The sequence below is a fragment of the Cetorhinus maximus genome, chromosome 4 (genome assembly GCF_964194155.1).
Source record: "Cetorhinus maximus chromosome 4, sCetMax3.hap1.1, whole genome shotgun sequence".
Taxonomy (NCBI): Eukaryota; Metazoa; Chordata; class Chondrichthyes; order Lamniformes; family Cetorhinidae; genus Cetorhinus; species Cetorhinus maximus.
The window spans coordinates 23,591,700-23,609,894 of NC_135882.1; the positions used below are offsets into that span (position 1 = coordinate 23,591,700).

The following is an 18,195-nucleotide window of genomic DNA, read 5'->3' on the forward strand; positions in this document are numbered from 1 at the left end:
TCAGGACATCCAGTGGTGGTGAATGGCGCTATATAAATGCAAATCTTTCTTTTCTTTTTAACTCATTCTGTAACTTCTGAGCTCTCTCTTTTAATTCCAGCAGTCCTGCTAGTTTGGTACCATCTGCAAAACTGCCACTTTAACTTGAGTTTCTGAATGCACATCATTTCAGTAAATTAAAAACAGCAGTCAGTGGTCCCAGCATCGTGCCCTGAGGCAACTGGACCTGTCAGCTCTGGCTGCACATATTCCTGGAGGTTTAATCATCTGAGCTCCAGCCTTCAACCACATTACACATGCTCTCCTGCCACTGGTTACCATTCAAATCCAACCTTGTGGCCCAATGCCGACCCACATCAATCAGGAAGCCAACATGCTCTTCATTGCACAACTGGATGATTCCTAACCATTAGTCAACTAGGCTTCCCCCGCACCACCGCCCACCCCCACCCCCCACCCACACAATCTTAATATTTTCGATAATAAATGAAAGCATTCAAAGGCAAAATGATCTTTTTGATGCTACCTACCCCCACAACCACCCTTAATTTTTCTCTCAGGTTGTAGGTTGTTTATAGCTGTATCTAGGAGGTTAATCTTTAATTCCTCAATTCTCCTGGACAATCCTGGAGTGTTGGCAACCCTGGAGACATCGTACTCAGTACTTTCCCGCACTCCAACATAGCTCTTCTAATGAATGATAGTTATTATTTTTACCCATTCATAGAGTTCAACCTGAACCCCTAAGGCTTCAAATTTTATGGCCATTTATGTGGAACTTTAAACAGAGCTTTTGGAATTCAAGGTGTGTCACAGGCCACTTGGGTTGTCAACTTTAAAAAAGTTGCGGAGGTTGACCAAGCAGGTTCTTCCTCCTGAGTTCACTTTGACTGCTGGTAACTAGATTACTGTTGTACAACAATGCTTTGTCTCTCCCCTTGCCCAAGACACACTGCTTAATATTTACTCCAAATATTTAGATATTCAATTTCAATATTCAATTTCAGATTCAAATATTTACTCAATTTAAAATTTTCAAACTTCAACGACATCTGAACAATGGCCCTTTACAAATGTAAAATTCCCAATGAGGTTAAAGTTGTTATAAACATTACTCTGACAAGCGAATTGTATTTGAATGCTTTTCATTAGCACTGAATTTAGACCCTCACTAACCACACCATGAAAATATTTAGTTCATTGTTTTTAAATATTGCCATGTTTCTCAGGCTTAATGTACTTACTTTTTCATGTGGTTCTGAGTGTTTTTCTGCTTAGCTGAACAAGGATTTTACTGCCATCTAAATGGATTTCCCGGTAATAAAGTGATATAAGCCATTTCAACACACCATCTATATGTTGTGCTAAGAGCAAATAACAATTCAGATTCTCCGTAACCAAAAGAGTGGGAATGCAAGACTCAATTAATAATTATCTCACACAGGATGTAAAGAACTAAGTACTCAATTCTCAACGCTTTCAGCATGATACGGAGTATGGATTTTTAGAAGGAACACAATACCTGCTTTATGAGCACTAGTAATGATTTAGCAACATGTTAGATCATTAAGCTAAGGCATAGACAGACTAACATTTTGGTTTTCATTTGTGTTGCTGACGACACACCTGAGGAATCATTAAACGTTTACACCACATGAACTCATCACAAACCTCAATGAGGTGACATAATGTGGAGTAAATATCCCACTTTTGCAGATCGTGGAAATGTTATTGCAGTATAAAAAGATAAAACTTAAATGTAGTAAACAGTGAGATGGAGATGGTGACAGACATCAAGAGTACATGGACTGAAGTGGGTAGACACTTGTCAGGTGCAATTTAATGCAGAAAACTGTGACATGATGCACTTTGGAAGGACGAATAAAGAGAGGCAATATAAACTTAAACGATACAACTGTAAAAGGGTATGTGGGAGCAGAGGTCTAGGAATATATGTGCACAAATCGTAGTATGTGGAAGAACAAGTTAATAAGGCTGTTTAAAAAAAAAATAGGATCCTGGGCTGTACAGAGGCAAAGAGCACTAAAGCAAAGTTAAACCTCTATAAATCATTGGTAAGATCTCAGTGGGAGTATTCTGTCCAATTCTTGATACTACAGTAAAGAAAAGCACAAAGAAGGTACTGGGGAGATTTACGAGAATGGTACCAGGAATAAGGGTCTTCAGATATGTGGGCAGGCTAGGGAAGCTGGGAAGGTTCTCATTACAACAGAGATGGTTAAGGTGAGACTGGATAGAGGTGTTCAAAATTATGAAGGGTTTTGATAGAAAAAGGTAAAATGGGCTGAATGGCCTCCTTGTGTTCTATAAGGATCTCTGATTCTATAAGGTGGCAGCAACCAATGGCATTAGAAAATAAAGTTATCAAACACTAGAGTTAATGTAAGCACCAAAGGAGATCGACCAAATTTTGATTGCTTAATTAATTCTGCAAAATGACTATTTTTTAAAACAAGATTTGATTTTGTATCGCATGCAGATTGCCATTTTGACATAATCAGTATAAGGATGAAAGTCTACATGACAAAATCCACTGTAAATTAAACCTTTTGAACTCCACTACCAATTAAGCAATGCAAACCTCCTCCCACCACCATTCACAATTGATATAAGTGCTAATTTCGCACAGAAAGCCAATAATAACAAGCTTAAAGACAGACATTTATATTGATGTTTTTAGCATAGTTATTTTAATTAAAAGAAAATGCCATGGAAACATTGCAATCGTACTTATTATGTGACAACCTTTGACCCAGAAAATTTTTAATTTCTTGAATACAATTACAGATTCCACGGACCTTTTAAAGAATGTTTGAAAATGACTTTTAAGAGTTTTGCATCAATTGTAAATAGATCAACCGTAATTTTCTTGGATAATAAATTCTGGTCCATGTGGACTGACGACCCTTGACCTGGAAACAGTACCAACGGGAAGGAAGTTAAGAAAAAAGCTGAATGGCTAGCAGACACAGAAGGAGAGCTGCTGACACAAAGGAGAGCTACAAGCAGAGGAGCTGGAGAATGAAGGTGATCAGCACACTGATGCAGACACAAAGAGACACCAGACAGAGGCAAAAAGAGCAGCACAGAATTCTTGAAAGGAGAAGCAGCAAATTACTCTCAGGAAGAGGTCGATTTTCTTGTTTGGCAGAAAAGGAGACAGTGGAGGTACTGCAAGAGCTGACTAAAACCTGGAAAGCTGTGTGAATAGCTCGGAGATGCTAAAGTGCTGGATGTCTTTTCAGAAGTGGCCAAACTGTACACCTGGGTTTTATTGGTTGGTCAGCTGAAAAAGAACTCTGGAAAGCCACACCATCGGGACTGTTGGCATTGCCACTTTGAAACATCCCGAGGACTGGATCAGTGATAAATAATCAAAAGTATGCTCTTTGCCAGAGTACTTGATTTTTTACCCCGAGCACTATTCGCTGCCAATTCACAAACATGTTTCAGCAATTACTAGCGGCTCCGACAATGACAAATGTAAAATTAAAGGAAAGAATTAGCACTGTAAATCATCAATCTCGTCATTCTTCCACTGGCAATCAGCTACTTAAAAATATTAAACTGAACAGCGTTTCAGTCATAGCCACTATTTTCAACACAAGTCTCCAAAATGAGCTGCCACACTTTTCCTACTCAAATACGAATCATAGCCTAGTTTGAGGGAACATGGAGTGGAGGTTTGAATAATACAGCACCATACTTGGCTCATACAAAAAGATGATTGAAAATTGTTTGATCTCTAGACTAGAGGGATTTTTTTTAAATAATTCATAATGTTTATAAAGCATGTAAAGGAGTTTTGTTTGCTGCACAGAAGTTTAGCCCAAGGCATCACTGGAACAGTTAACAGGCAAGCAAGTTTCACTTCTAAAGCCCAATTAAAATAAAAACCACAACAGCGGAGCACCACAACATGCTGCAATAGTCAAGTTGCATAAATTGTTTATTCCATTCTGCCCTTACCAGCAGAGAAAGCAATGGAAGCATACTGGACCTTGAAAGCAGGCATTTTTTCTGTAGCACATCACAAATCCTAATATAAAAAGTATCACTCTGAAAAATGTATGCAACGGAGGAGAAAGTAAAATTGCTCTGTACTAGACTAGTGAATTTTGTCTTTTCCACCCCTAACTTGTAGATTTGGTGAATGATTTGAAAAAAAAAGCATGGAATTTGAAGTTCCCTGTGTTAACTGTAAGTCTCTCCCTGTCAGTACACAACCTCTCCACCAATAAGTCTTCAGCTGTCCCTCCTCGTGGCAACTCACAAACTGGGTCCCTGGCGGAAGTAGGCTAAGTTTCAGAGGAACTCGAGGAGACTTGGCCCTTAGACATGCAGTGTGCAGGCCGACAGACATGTGGACACACCCTGGCACTCATGAACCAAACTCCCAGCTATAGGCGAATAGCTCCATTGCCCTGTGGAGAGCTGAAAGCAAAGGGAGTAAACCATGACAAAAAATCTGGAGCGGAGCCCGAAGGCCGGCTGATGTTCTAAATGTCATCTTTCTGGCAACACCTACAGCCAAGCCAGTCCTAAACATAGTGCTTTGCATTCCTTTGGATTCAACTAGGGAGGTCAAGAGATGGACCCTGATATTGGGGTATCCTAGGGTCTCCAAAAATTATGCCCAAGCTTGCACCTTGGAGATTACACTCCAGTTTCTTTACAGAGCCTTAACACAACATGGGAGACAGGATTAACACAGTCAAACACCACTGTGCAAACCATCATCTTATGGGGCGGAAGGCTGCCACTGCGTTCCAATTCCTAGGTGTTTGTCAGGAGATATAGGTAGAAACAGAGCCGTTATAGTGGGGCATTTAGAAAATCTCGATGCGATCAAGCAGAGTCAACATGGTTTTGTGAAAGGGAAATCATATTTGATTAATTTATTGGAGTCCTCTGAAGAGTGAACAAGCTACATGGATAAAGGGGAGCCTGTGGGTGTGCTGTACTTAAATTTCCAGAAGGCATTTGACACATCAAATGTTACTATGCAAAATCAGAGCTCATGGTGTAGGGGGTAACATATTAGCATGGATAGAGGATTGGTTAGCTAACAGGAGGCAAAGAGTAGGGATAAATGGGTCTTATTCGGGTTAAGATGTAACAAGTGGAGTGCCAGAGGGATCAGTGCTGGGGCCTCAAGCATTTATAACTTATATCAATGCTTGGATGAAGGGACTGAACGTATGGTTGGCAAATTTGCTAATGACATAAAGGTAGGTAGGAAAGTAAGTTGTGAAGAGGACATAAGGAATCTGCAAAGAAACATCTATAGTTTAAGTGAGTGGGCAAAAATTTGGCAGATGGAGTAGGAAAAGGGGAGGGAGTGGCTTTGTTAATTAAGGATGGCATTAGTACAATAGAGACAGATGGCCTTAGTTCTAAAATTCAAGATGTAGAATCAGTTTGGGTGGAGGTAAGAAATAGTAACGGTAAGAAGTCACTTGCAGGAGTAGTTTATAGGCCACCTAACAGTAACTACACTGTAAGACAGGGTATACAGGAAGAAATAATGGCGCTTGTGAGAAAGGTACGGCAATAATCATGCATGATTTTAATCTAGTTATCGATTGCATGAATCAGATTGGCAAAGGTAGCCTGAAATCTGATTTCCTAGACGGTTTTTGGTATAGCATGTTCTCGAGCCAACCAATCTAGATCTTGTAATGTGCAATAAGGCAGGCTTAATTAATGACTTCATTGTAAAGACACCCCTAGAGGTAGCAGTGATCATAACATGATTGAATTTCACATACAGTTTGAGGGAGAGATGAGTGGGTCTAAGACTAGTGTTTTGAACTTTAATAAGGGCAATTATGAGGGCATGAAGGTAGAGCTGGCTAAAGTGAACGGGAAATTAGGTTAAGGGAGCAGTTTGGAGAGTTGCAGGGCAGACATTTAAGGAGCTATTTATTTTGCAGATGACACAAAGCTGGGTGGGAGGGTGAGCTGTGAGGAGGATGCAGAGATGCTTCAGTGTGATTTGGACAAGCTGAGTGAATGGGCAAGTGCATGGCAGATGCAGTATAATGTTGATAAATGTGAGGTTATCCACCTTGGTAGCAAAAACAGGAAGGCAGATTATTATCTGAATGGCTATAAATTGAGAGAGGGGAATGTGCAACAAGACCTGGGTGTCCTCGTACACCAGTCGCTGAAGGCAAGCATGCCGGTGCAGCAGGCGGTAAAGAAGGCAAATGGTATGTTGACCTTTATAGCCAGAGGATTCAAGTACAGGAACAGGGATGATTTGCTGCAATTATACCGGGCCTTGGTGAGATCACACTTGGAATATTGTGTGCAGTTTTGGTCTCCTTATCTGAGGAAGGATGTACTTGCTATAGAGGGAGTGCAGCAAAGGTTTACCAGACTGATTCCTGGGATGGCGGGACTGACATATGAGGAGAGATTGAGTCGGTTAGCATTATATTTGCTGGAGTTCAGAAGAATGAGGGGGGGATCTCCTAGAAACCTATAAAATTCTAACAGGACTAGACAGGGTAGATGCAGGAAGGATGCTCCCGATGGTGGGGGAGTCCAGAACCAGGGGCCACAGTCTGAGGATACGGGGTAGACCATTTAGAACTGAGATGAGAAGAAATTTCTTCATCCAGAGTGTGGTGAGCCTGTGGAATTCGCTACCACAGAAAGTAGTTGAGGCCAAAACATTGTATGTTTTCAAGAAGGAGTTAGATATAGCTCTTGGGGCGAAAGGGATCAAAGGATATGGGGATAAAGCGGGAGCAGGCTATTGAGTTGGATGATCAGCCATGACCATAATGAATGACGGAGCAGATATTTAAGGAAAGATGTTTAGTTGAGTTGTGTGGCTGTAGGGGAGAGATGTCCTGAGATCAAATCGAAGGGCTGAATGGCCTACTCCTGCTCCTATTTTCTATGTTTCTATAACACTCAGCGAACCAGTAAGAAAGAAGGACTCTAGAGGAAGGACAGACCAGCCGTGGTGAACTAATAAAGTTAAAGGTCCTATCAAATTGAAAGAAAAAGGGTACAATTCCACAAAGATTAGTGGCAGGTCTGAAGGTTGGACAGAATATAAAAAAACAGCTAGCAGGAAACAGAGCAGGCATAAGTGTGTTATTTTCGGGTTGGCAAGATGTAACGAGTGGAGTATCATAGGGATCAGTGCTGGTGCCTCAACTATTTACAATCTATATCAATAACTTGAAGGAACCAAATGTATAGTTGCTAAATTTGCTGAAGATACACAGATCAGAAAATAAGTTGTGAAGAGGATATAAGAAGCACACAAAGAGATATAGATAGGTTACGTGAGTGGGCATAAATTTAGCAGATTGCTTATATTGTGGGAAAATGTGAACTTATCCGCTTTGGCAGGAAGAATAGAAAAGCAGCATATTATTTAAATGGAGAGAGATTGAAGAACTCGGAGGTACATAGGAATCTGAGTGTCCTGGTACATCGGGATCTGAGCGTCCTGGTACATGAATCTGAAAAAGTTATGTGCAGGTACAAGTTATTAGGAAGGCAATTGGAATGTTGTCATTTATTGCAAGGGGAATGGAATATAAAAGTAGGGATGTTTTGCTACAGTTGTACAGTGAGTTGGTGAGACCACACCTGGAGTACCGTGTATAGTTTTGGTCCCCTTACTGTGAAGATGGATTTTTAAAATAGTTTTGGGAACATGGTGGTATTCTGTAAAGGTGGCTGTGTGTGTGTGTGTGTGTGTGTGTGTGTGTGTCCATGATTAATTAAACTGGGTGGGGGGGGGGCGGGGAGGTTAGTAAAGAAGCTTGTCTGTGGGAACTGAGAGATGAAAGGTAAAGGTGTTAGGTTCATGCATTTGTAATGTGAGGTTGGATTTACAAGTGTAAATAGGTTGAGTGTAATGTGTAATATGAGATAAGTAGGAACTTGACTTTCCAGTTGTTGAATTTCAATGGGGAGTTTAGAGGTGACAAGGAAATTCTACAACTTACAAAGATTTCATAAGTAAACAATGGAATTTTATTTGAACTGAAAGTGGAGGCAATAGGAAAACATGAAAGATTTTAATATTTGGATAAGTTGAGTTAAAAGAGGTGTTTGAGAACAATGGAATCTAAGATGAAAGGGGAAAAAGATATTTAAGGAAAGATGTTTAGTTGAGTTGTGTGGCTGGAGGGGAGAGATGTCCTGAGATCAAATCTGTGCTGGGAGGTGGTGCGAAAGTTGTGAATTTGAAGCAGCCATCGAGTTTTCAAGCCAGAGAAGTATTTGTTTTCAGAAAGCAATTTGTTTCTGAACCTATCTTTTGGATTTCCACAGCAGAGCGGAAGAGAGGGAGAAGTCATGCAGTATACCTTTACAAAAGTGACAGCAGTTTTTGCCTTGGGTAATATTACTGGATTTTTGTGGTTAAAAATCTATAAGGGAGCTGTTGCCATGTAGTTTACTTGTATGTTCTGACCAAGTGGGTTTTTTTTGGGGTGGGGGGATGTTTTGTAAACTGTTTTATCTGTGTAACTTTAAGCTTATGTGCTTAAGCTTTTTTTTCTAATGAATAAATCTTTCAAGCTTAAAATCCTAAAAGTGTTACTGGGATTCTAAGCTTCTGGGATCAGTCGTTCTTTCCCTCATTTTCAAAATACAAAAAAGGTTTTGATCAGTAAGACAAGTTTCCCTCTGGAATTTGGCTCGCTCAGCAAATAACATCAGCTGTGGCCATAACAAATTTGGGGGCTCTTTGCGGGATTTCGAAATCCTTGGTTGAATTGGGATTTGTGAATTTAAAGGAATCTAGTACGAGGACAGTACTAAACTCAGGAGTTTTGTGTTGAGGGATTTTAAAGTGGTTGGACTGCAAAATGGCTTTGGCAATTGCTAAGATTTTTCTGGGAGTGGAAGATGTGAAGTATTTGAAATCTCTGACTAAAATTCAGCTGAGAGAGTTAACAGATAAAGTGCAGGTGGAAATAAAAGCATAATTTCATAAGGTTGATATGGTTAAAGTACTTACTCAGCATTTAAAGTTAAAGGAGGAGACAGCTGAAACTAGTGTCATAGCTAGAGGTGTTAAGGCTTCAGTTGCAGATGAAGCTCAAACAAGGAAAGGAACTGAAAAGACTTAAATGAGAAGAAAAAGAAAAGAGAGAAACAAAAAACTTGAAAAAGAAAAGGACAGATTAAAAGAAATAGAAATAAAGAAGCTTGCATGGGAAAAAGAGGAGCAAGAAAAGGAAAAGAAAAGATTGCAAAAGTTAAGAGATGTGAAAGCTTGAACTTCAACTTCACAGAGTTTAGAGATTGAGGAAAGAGATAAGAGAGCTTCAGAGAGAGAAATAAACCAGACATTTAAGATGAAGATGATAAGACAATTTTTCTCACAGAGGGTTGTGATTCTTTGGAACTCTCTTCCCCTGAGAGCGGTGGAGGCAGGGTCACTGAATATTTTTAAGGCAGAGATAGAGAGATTCTTGACTAACAAGGGAGTCAAAGGCCATCATCAGGTGTAGGCAGAATGTTGAGTTGTGGCCACAATCAGATCAACCACGATCTTAGTCAATAGTAGGGCAGGGTTGAGGGACCAAATGGCCTACTCCTGCTTCAAATTTGTATGTTTACATACACACTCCTAACCCCTTCCACAAGAGCTACAAATGAAAAAAAGAGAAAAAATATATTTTTCTTAATTTTGCATGACAAGTTTCAGCATGAAATTCTGACAATATTTTTGTCGAGCCTTTATAACTAGATATAATTTAAAAAAACTTGCAATAAACTGGTTATTATGAAGATGAATAGTTTACTGTAAGTTACAGACGGTAGCACAAACTCCACAAGGCAACCACCAGCCTCCCTCCGAACTTCAGCAGGAGACCACTGTAAACCCTAGAGAGACAGCCATTTTCGCCTTTCACCAATCTCCTCCAAAGTTACAGCAGCAATTCGGGAGAACCGTCCTGGAATTTCTAGATCGAAGATATCTATTATCCATTTTATCCATCACATCATTCTTCTAATGTCATATTTTTGCATATCTGTAAAGCATCAACAATCCTAATTGGGAAATAATGGATCAGCAAAGAGGAAGAAGGAATGGAAACCAATCAAATTAAAGAAAGCTACAAATCAAAATTAGCCTAAAAGTAACAGTTATTGGAAGGTGGCGCAGGTTGGGGGGCTAGAAGCAGAGTGGGGTACAGAAAGAAAATAAATGAATATCTTAAATTCTTTTCGAACAACCATCTTTCTTTTTCCATCAAGTTGAGCACCCACTATTAGAATGAAGGTTTATAACCTAACAAAAGCACAAAGATTCACACATCCAGCCACAAAAGCACAACCTCCAATTCAAGTGTGCAAATCTCTACATGTTGCTAAATGCCAAAATTAGTCATGAAACACAATAGAAAGTATCATTTGTTTCCTCTTCTTGTCGATATTCAAGCTGCTTGTCCACATAGCTGAGATTTAGTGTCAAGATCTTTAAACCTGTTGCAAGAGCAGAAGTTTCTCTCCAAAGGTGATACTTTCAAGTAATATATCATCTTTCAAAATGACTGAGCCACACTACAGCAAACCTGGACTCATGTTTCTCATTCATATATGATTCCATGTTTATGACGAACTTATTTATATTATGTACTACTTCTATTCAAAAGAAAGTCAAGATCAAACTTTGAGTTCCCATACATACACAGGAGCCACTCTTATTGCTTACTGGAAACACATGTAAAATTTACTCTTTCATAACTCTTTGGATAGGATTTTAAGCTCAGTTTTCTGCTAAGGTACGTTCTCAATTTCAACACATCCTGAATCACCTTTGATTAAGCTGCAGGATGCTTACACAAAACAGAACAGCTTCCAACAGGGATATCCTGTCAGAAATAGGTACTAGGTATAACAGCTACAGGATTACAGCCAAACCAGAATGATACCAGCCTAAATGGGTTAAATTGTGAGGACTGATTCCACAGACTTGACTTATATTCTCTTGAATACAGAAGATTAAGGGATCAACGAATTGAAATGTTTAAGATGATTAAAGGACTTTATTGGGTAGGATAGAAAGAAATCATTTCCTCTGCTGGGGAAATTCAGAACAATGCAGCATAGCCTTAAAATTAGAGCTAGGCCCTAATTAATATGTTTTTGTAGACAAGGGTATTAAGGTTTATGGAACCAAGGCAGGTAGATGGAGTTAAGATACAGGTCAGCCATGATCGAACTGAATGGCAGAACAGGCTCGAGAGTCTGAATGACCTACTCCTGTTCTTATATTTACTCAGATTATGAACATGTAGGTGAAACAGTGTAAAACGAGCATTGGTTACGTGGGTCAAATGGCTTTTCCCTCATTCTTCCTCACTAATGTTCAAATTTCATTTACTGAAAAGCATGTAGCAACCATCCCCAACTCCAGGTGGTGTAGTTATATTATATCATGGGAATGATGATACTATATGAAAGTAATGGAGAAAAATGAAAACATAAAATTATTTTAAAACTTCAGCCTAAGGATTGCAGACTTTTAGATGCTTCTATTTTCTACAACTCAAATCCTACTAGTACAGGGAAAATTATGTATTAAATGCAGGAACTTATTCAATATCATTCAAATACCTCAGCAAGAAAAGTCAGCCAATGCATTTCTCTTTCTTAAAGCTACAAAACATTTTTCTTCAAATTGCTCACCTTTCAAATGCATGCTGTATGGATGCACAAATTGAGTGTAAACATATCCCAAGTCATCAAAACATCAAGTAAACACTGACTAGTTCTCACCGTTATCTCACAACAACAACTTGCATTTAAGTGGTGCGTTGAGGCATTCTAAGGCATGTCACAGGAGGGCCATCAAAAAAAATTGATTAGGTCATTAGGTGATGTGACTAAAAATTTGCACAATGAAGTAGGTTTTAAAAAGTATCTTAAAACTAGGAAAGAGAAGTAGAGAAGGGAAAAGTTTAGACAGGGAATTCCAAAGCTTATGGCCTGAGCAGCTGAAGGCACAGATGCCAATGATAGAGTGATGAAAATCAGAGACATTCAAGAGGCTAGAATTGGAAGATCATAGAGATCTCAGGGGATTGTAGAGCTGAAGGGGGTTCCAAATATAGTGATGGATGAAGCCATGGAGGGTATTGAAAACATGGATGAAAATTTTAACATTAAGATGTTACTGGACCAGGAGCCAGTGGGTCAGCGAACAAACTGTTACCTAGAAAAATGGTCTGAAAAAGTCAGTGTATGACTGGAAACTACATACTGGTGAAATTGTTCTCAAACAGAATTGTACGAGGCATACTCATGATGTGGGCAACAAGCGCCTTGTTTCCACAAGTGGATCCAACCCAAAGCCCACTACTGTGAGATTTATCAGGGATTGAATTTTAGCATTCTCAACAAAACACAAGTATAGTGTGGCCCCCACTCAGAAACAGTTGTCTAACATGTATTATACATCAATGCTTCGTACACTTGATGCCAAATTATACAGGCTATGTAAAAAAAAAACCAGAGCTGCCAGCCAGTCAGCATTAACACGTCCAGGATTACAGTCTGCAGTCCAACATTACACTGCACTTCAAAAAATTGCAATGTAATTGAAGCATAGTCCAAAGATTGCCAAATACAAATAATGATTGGATGAGGTCCAAAGTCACTGCTAAGCTGATCTATTATTTACCACAAACAGTTTACATGAACTTGAAAACTTCTCAGTGTAAAGTAAAAATGATTACCTTGTTAAATACTTGCAGAAAATTCTTACAGCTAAAACAAAATAAAGATACCACAGCAATGGCGAAAGAAGTAGCACTTGCCCTGTGCAGTGAAAGACAAGGGGGGGTCAGGCGAGCAAAACCCAAAACATCAAACTAATTATATGTACATTAAAAAGCAAAATGGAAGTGAAGGATAAAGGGGGAAAAAAAGTACGAACAACAAGGAATGAGAGTAAGAGGCAGGTTTTACTATGGACAGCCATGTCTGCAACATGGGGCAGAATTTCCCCCCCCCTGGGGCGGGGGGGGGGAGTTCAGGGGTGGGCGCGCTTCCAATTGGCGCCCCCGATCAGAGGCGCGCCATCATTTTGCATGGGTGGGCCAATTAAGGCCCGCCCAGTGTGACGTCTGCAAGGAAGCGCTATGCGCTCCCTGTGCGGGCGGGGGGATTCCCTAAGCTGAGAGCACTCATCTCCCTGAGGCTAAGTGCTGCCTCAGGGCGATCGGCTCAACAATAAAAAAATCTTAAAAACAGAAAAAAATTTCCCTGACATGTCCCCTCATGTGACACTGTCACATGAGTTGGGACACGTCCATCACTTTTAAATACACTCCTTTAAATTTTTAAAAACCTACATGAAACCTCATCCCGCTCGTGGATGACGTATCATGCTTTTTCCAATGCCCGCCAGGGCTCCTGGCCTGCCTGCCAACCTTAAGATTGGATGGGCAGGTCCACTAATTATTTTAATTACTTTGTCAATGGCCTCAGTAGGCCATTGACAGGTTGGTGGGCACACAGCTGATTTGGCTGAGCCCCCGCCGACCTGAAAATTGACATGAGGCGGGGTGATGTCGGGAGTTCCGCCATTCTATGCGTTGGTGAGCAGGACTCCCCCGCCCCCCCCCCCCCGCTCGCCAACTGGGAAATCCTGGCCATGTTCTAACATTTGTGTTTAAGTGCAACTTTTTTTGTTCAAAGTAGAACTCTCCTCTTAAGGTACTTTCTCTCCTTTTGATGAGCCTTTGCTTCATACATCAACCTCAACTGATGTGCTAATTCATCTCGGAGTCCCAAGCATTAACTCGTGGATTGCCATTTAGTGGCATGCAGCACCATAACACTCGACACCTGCACATAGAGCATTTCAAAATGAAGGGAATGTAACTTTTTCAGCTTTCAGGCTACATTAGGTGCAAAGAACATTGGGTTGAAAATGCAAAGGAAAGCGGGTAGAGTTATTGAATACTGTAGCATTGAAACATTGAATCAAACAGCACAGGGGACGAACGTTCGGCCCATTATACCTGTGCTGATTCTTTGAAACATACAAAGATATGAGTTGAGGAGTAGGCCACTCGGCCCCTCGAGCCCGCTCTGCCATTCAATAAGATCATGGCTAATCTGATTGTATCCTCAACTCCATATTCCTGCCTACCCTGATAATCTTTAATCCCTTTGCTTATCAAATATCTATCTACCTCTGCCTTAAAAAATATTCAAAGACTCTGCATCCACTGCCTGTTGAGGGAGAAAGTTCCAAAGACTCACGGCCTTTAAAAAAAAATTCTCATTTGTTTTAAATGGCCATGCCAGCTTTCTGTAAACAGCATCTCTACTCTGTCCCCATTGCCCTGCAGGTTATTTCCCTCAAGCGACTATCCAATTTCCTTTTTAAATCACTGATCCTGTCTTTCAGAATGTCTGCAGACCTAAACCTGTAAATGCAGGTGTTTGTGTAATTTGGGGATGTTTGATGATTGCATAACATTTGATACCATTCATAACTCCTCAGATACTGAAGCAGTCTGTGTCCACAAGCAGCAAGCCAACATTCAGCTAATGGCCATCTTCAAAAAGAGAGAATCTAACCATTTCTCCTTGACGTTCAACAGCATTACTAACGCTGTATTCCTCACTATTAACATGCTGGGGATTACCATTGACTAGAAACTTAATGGAACCAGCCATAAGAGCTATTCAATTAGGTGCTGCAAGGTTGGGCCTCCGCACCAAGTGATGAGGGAGATAGAAGAACAATGATTAGAATTGTGGGAGCGGGAGAGCAGAGATCTGGGGAAGAAGATGTTGCGAGTTGGGACCTGATACAGGTGCCCATTATTTGCATTTACTAATGGTCTAAGGCCTGTTTCAAGGGTGGGTAAAGGGTTCATCTCATTTGTCCTCATCTAATATTGTGGGCGGAACTTTCTGAGTCCCGAGAAGACAGGCTAAAGGGTAGTCCGTCTTTAAAATGCTGAAAGGGTTTGATAGGGTAAACATGGAGAAAATGTTTCCACTTGCGAGGCGGACCAAAACTATGGGCCATAAATATAAAATAATTAATAAATCCAATATGGGATACCCAAAGAGTAGTAAGAATGTGGAATTCTTACTATCATAAAGACTATTTGAGGCAAATAGCATAGATACACTTAAGGAAAGCCATGTAAGCGCGTGAAGGAGAATGGAATAGAAGGCTATGCTGATAGGGTTAGATGAAGAGGGATGGGGAGAAGTTGGTATGGAGCATGAGTGCTGGCACAGACCAGGTGGCTTGAATAGACTGTCTTTGTGCTAAAGACTTGATGTAACTTTTGCCATCAATCAACAGGTCAACTTGCAAGACTTGCAAGACATGATTTTGACCCTTCCAAAATCCATATTGAAACATCAAATTGATGCAATTCCAAAATTGAGGTAATGGAATGTGATAAGGACCATTGAGTGTGTTGCCAGGGTAACTTCAATTTCTCTCCATTTCATTTTCATATTTTGTACATGAGCAAGCCAAATAAAATAATACACTTGAGAAAAGTGCATCATGTCATTCCAGACCTCCTGCATGCAAGTGAATGAATACCATGGAGCAGCACGAGTAAACCAAATGGATAGTGTGGATTGCAGGTCTAATAATTGATATAACATTTGCCACAGCATGATGTCCATGAAGCCTGACTCTGCTGCAGTTTAAGTGGAATTTGATAAAGCAGAGGTAACAGATGAGAGAATATGACATGTGTTGTCCAGCATTGTCAATCTAGTACCGTTTAAAAAAAAATCAATCTTGAATAAGTACTCTGCTTCAATTAGTCATTGTACTTTGTGAAGTCCTTCAAATTTCATTACTGAAGAATCAAATGTGGATTTCTGCAGTTGTAAATCACTTTCTAGCTGGGAGAATGTACATCAGTTTTGACATATACCAATATCAATAGATGCCAACGAGGCACCAATATATAATGGAAGTACTCACTTTCAGATCTATATTTTTTTTTTAAAGCAAACAACATGATACCCGAGACTAATTGCAAGCTGTCAGATATGTAGCAGCACGTTGACGTGGGCAGCAGAATACCACTGATCCATCTAGCCAATGCTTCCAAGCCCATCTCATCAGTTTCCTTACTGTGATTCAGGAGTTAAAAACCACACATCCCCTTTACTAACAGGAATTCCAATAGTTATTTTAAGACTGGCTAAGGCTTTCTACTCCACCACTCTGACTGACAATCCATTTCACAATTGTATCACACTTACTAAAAGAAACGTTGCGTAACTTCTCTTTTAAAAAAAAGCATTAACTTTAAAGGGTGCCCCTTTGCACACCAATGACAATATATGAACAAAGACCTGCAAAATACAGACTGTGACTTAATCAACAATTACCAGTAAACAGTTACCATAAAGTGCTACTTATAAATAATTTTAACAAGTTATGTCAAATTTGTGTCTCTTTCCAGAACTCCATTTTGAACCTCTTCAATTAGGTTTCCACTTGTCACAGCACTGAAATAGTACTTATTAAAGGCAAACAATGGCACTGTTTGTGACTATGACAACACAGTTGACCATGCCATCCTCTTCCATTCTCTAGCTGAGTGGTACTGCCCTCATGTGGGTTTCAGTCTCATCTGTTCAGTCATAGCCAGGGATTCTCCTGCAATGACAAATCTTCCCAGCCTCACATCAATATCTCTGGAACGCCAGAAAGATTTATCCTTGGCCCTTTCCTATTTCTCGTCAACATGCTACCCCTCAGCAACATCATCCGAAAACGCAACAAATTCCATACGTATGCTGATGACATCTAGCTTGATCGCTCCACCTCCTCTCTTGACTTCACCATTAGCCGTGTGGTGTCAGGCTGTTTGACATCCAGTACCAGATGAACCAAAATTTCCTCCAATTAAATAGTGGCAAGCCCGAAGCCATTGTCCCCAACTCCTACCACTAACTCTTTTCCCTCCACCAAGTCCACCCCTTCCCTGGCTACAGTCTCAGGTGAACCAGTCTATTCGCAATCTTGGCATCCTATTTGATCCTGAACTGAGCTTCCAACCCATCTTCATTCCATCATTAACAACACCTACTTCCACACCTATAAATTGCCCATCTCCATCCTGGCCTTAGCCTATCTACTGTTGAAACTCTCATCTAAACTTCTGTTACCTCCAGACTCAATTATTCCAATGCTCTCCTAGCTGGCCTTCCATCTTCCATAAACTTGAGCTCATCCAAAACTCTGCCATCCATATTCTAATGTGCACCGAGTCCCTAGGTTTGTTCCCCTCCAATGTTTGCAGTTTAAAAATTCTCATCTTTGTGTTCAAATCCTTCCTAGGCTTTACCTCTTCCTATGTCTGAAGCTTTGTCGATCTCTAAACCCTCCAAGAACTCCACCTTCCTCCAATCTTGGCCTCCTATGCATTCTTGACTTCCTCAGTCTCATAAGCTGAATGCCTCAGCTATCTCGGTCCTAGGCACTGCAAATCTCTTCCTAAATGTCTCCAATGCTCTCTCCTCCTTTACAACACTCCTTAAAATCTACTTCTTTGATCAACCTTTTGCTCAACCTGTTTTAATGTCTCCTTTGTTGACTTGGTGTCAATATTTTTGTCTGATTATGCTCCTCTAAGGCACCTTGAATGTTTAACTAGGTTAAAAAGTGTTACATCAGTGCAAATTGTCAAAGTTTGTCATATATAATTATCCTATTTGGAGTACTCTCACTCTATCCTCTCCCCTTTAAGTATTTAAAATGGGGCAGGGAGACAACTAGAGCTTTGTTCTACATAAATCAGCCTTGCCAACATAACTCTTAACTTAGTTTTGCATTCACAAGACATTCCTGTAACTTCTAAATATTCTCCTGGAGTAACTGAAAGTAGCCAATGATGTGCCTGTAAATGTCAGTAGACATGGAGGTTTGCAATTAGGTTGCCTGGAAGCTCATGGATAAAGTTAAAGCCATGCATTTCTGAGCAAACAGTTGTCACGCCCAAAAACTCCAACAAGCCATGCCATTATTACAAGCTTGAAATTAGATTTGTGTTCATGATTGCCCACGCAATGACTTCCTGATCTCAGGAACCAAAGTAGTCAGGTAAGAAGATGCTTCAGATTCTCTGGCATAAATCCTACAGTTTAGATAAGAACCCTGTTTAGAGGGCCAAGAGTATG

At 40.2% G+C, this 18,195-nt stretch overlaps 1 protein-coding gene across 1 annotated transcript in view; it reads right to left on the minus strand.

The window, feature by feature from the left end:
• The window catches only part of socs6a (suppressor of cytokine signaling 6a), a 60,434-nt gene that overhangs the window by 25,429 nt on the left and 16,810 nt on the right, over positions 1-18,195 (minus strand). The window lies entirely within an intron of this gene.